Here is a 2500-nt window from a genome sequence, read left to right on the forward strand (position 1 = left end):
AATCTCCTCACGCCCAAACGCCTTGTGTAAACAGATTCAGCGAGGCCGGTCCAGATTTCATTCCGAAGTGTCTTCCAGTTCTCTTTCTCCGTGTCTGTTTCTCTGTTTCTGTTTCTCTGTCTCTGTCTCTGTCTTTTTTTTCTTTCTTTGTTTCTATCTCTTTCTTTCTTTCTTTCTTTCTTTCTTTCTTTCTTTCTTTCTCTCTTTCTTTCTCTCTCTCTCTTTCTTTCTTTCTTTCTTTCTTTCTTTCTTTCTTTCATTCATTCTCTCTCTCTTCTTCTTCTTCTCTCTCTTCTCTCTTCTTCTCTCTCTCTCTCTCTCTCTCTTTCTTTCTTCTCTCTCCCCATTTCTTTTCGTTTTACTGTCTTCCCTACTTCCCCCTTTCTTTTCCTCTTAACCCTCTGTTTTCCGCTTCTTCTTGTCTTCTTTCTCTTCATCTCCTTCTCTCCCTCTTACACCTCCCTCTTCTCTCCCTCTTCGCTTCTCTTCTCTCCTGCCTCTCATCTTCCTCCCTTCCTTTTTTTCTTTCCCTCCTTCCCTCTTCTTCTTTACTCCTTCTTTCTTATTCTCTTTTCCCCCTCCCCATTCTCCCCATCCTCGTCTGTTATTATAGTTTTTTAAGCAAAAAGGAAAAAGGAGGAAACGAAAACAAAAATAGCAGGGGAAAAAAAAACGAAAAAAAAACGAAGGAGAGGGGAAAGGAAGATGGAGAAACACAAAAGGAGATTATGAAGGGAAGAAGGAGAAGGAAAAGGAGAATTAGAAGACAGTAAATGTGTTTCAATTTGTATTAATTGAAATAATGTATTCGATCGTCGTTATATCTTTCTGTCCACCTTTTATTTATCAGCTTGTCTCTCTCTCTCTCTTTCTCTCTCTCTCTCTCTCTCTCTCTCTCTCTCTCTCTCTCTCTCTCTCTCTCTCTCTCTCTCTCTCTCTCCCTCCCTCCCTCCCTCCCTCTCCCTCCCTCCTCCTCTTACTCTCTCCCTCTCCTCCTCCCTCCCTCCCTCCCTCCTCCCTCCCTCCTCCCTCCCTCCTCCTCCCTCCCTCCCTCCCTCCCCATCCCTTCTCACTCTTCCTCTCTCCTCCCTCTCCTCCTCCCTCCCTCCCATCCCTCATCCCTCCCTCCCTCCCCCATCCTCTCACTCCTCCTCTCTTCACTCTTCCTCTCTCTCTCTCTCCTTTCTCTCCCTTTCCCCACATTTCCACCCCTCCCCTTCCCCGGTCGGTTTGAAATAACATTTTAGAAACAGATTCCCTTCCCCATCCCCCTTGGGAATCCCACGCCGAGCTGCCACGAACTCCGACGAACTGGCTCTTTAAGGGGGTATAGTCATCGCCTTAAAACGACTTTCTTCATTGTGTGTGTAGTAGGAGAGAGAGGGGGGGGGAGGGAGGGAGAGGGAGGGAGAGAGAGAGAGGGAGAGAGAGAGGGGGGGGGGAGAGAGAGAGGAGGGAGGGGAAGAGAGAGAGAGGGAGAGAGAGAGAGGAGGGAGGGGAAGAGAGAGAGAGGGAGAGAGAGAGAGAGAGAGAGAGAGAGAGAGAGAGAAAGGGAGAGAGAGAGAGAGAGAGAGAGAGAGAGAGAGAGAGAGAGAGAGAGAGAGCGAGAGAGGGAGGGACGGAGAAAGAGAGAGGGGGGGGCAGAGAGAGAGAGAGAGGGGGGGGGGGCATTGTGTGTGTGTGTGTGTGTGTGTGTGTGTGTGTGTGTGAGAGAGAGAGAGAGAGAGAATGAGAATGTGTTTCTTACTGTGGTAGGGTATTGGTGGGATTGAGGGAGGAGGTTGAAAAGAGAAATTCGAATAAAAAAAGGAAAATAAGAGAGAAATATAAAGGGAAAATGGGCGATATAGATTCGTATGAAGATTAAGGTAATATTAACGTAAGGGACACATGCACACAGACATTTTTTTCTTTCTTTCTTTCCCTTTTTTTACTTCAACTTCTTTCTCTCATCATTCTTCTTCTTCCTCTTCTTCTACTTCAGCGTCTTCCTCTCCTTCCTTCTCTTTTTTTTTCTCTTCTCACTCCTCCTCTGTTCCCCCTTCCTCGTCTTCTCCTCTTTCTCCTTCTTTTCCTCAACCCTCAACAAAAAAAAGTAAAAAAAAAAAAAGTACTTCTTCCTCCTCCTCCTCCCACCTCCTCCTCCTCCTCCTCCTCCCCCCACCACCACCTCCTCCTCCTCAACCTCCCACCTCCTCCCACCTCCTCCCACCTCCTTCCTCTTCCACCTCCCACCTCCCACCTCCCCTCTTCCACCTCCCACCTCCCACTTCCCTCCTCCCACCTCCTCCTACCTCCTCCTCCCACCTCCTCCTACCTCCTCCTCCCACCTCCTCCTCCCACTAACTCCCATCACCTCCTCCCACCTCCTCTTCCCACCTCCTCCCACCTCCTCCCACCTCCACCTCCTCCCACCACCACCACCTCCTCCTCCTCCCACCTCCTCCCACCTCCTCCCACCTCCTCCCACCTCCTCCTACCTCCTCCCACCTCCTCCTCC

At 49.4% G+C, this 2500-nt stretch overlaps 1 protein-coding gene across 1 annotated transcript in view; it reads right to left on the bottom strand.

Annotated features, from left to right (window-relative positions):
* The window catches only part of LOC138866455 (adhesive plaque matrix protein-like), a 17288-nt gene that overhangs the window by 1609 nt on the left and 13179 nt on the right, over positions 1-2500 (bottom strand). The window lies entirely within an intron of this gene.

Source organism: Penaeus vannamei, chromosome 3 (genome assembly GCF_042767895.1).
Source record: "Penaeus vannamei isolate JL-2024 chromosome 3, ASM4276789v1, whole genome shotgun sequence".
NCBI lineage: Eukaryota > Metazoa > Arthropoda > Malacostraca > Decapoda > Penaeidae > Penaeus > Penaeus vannamei.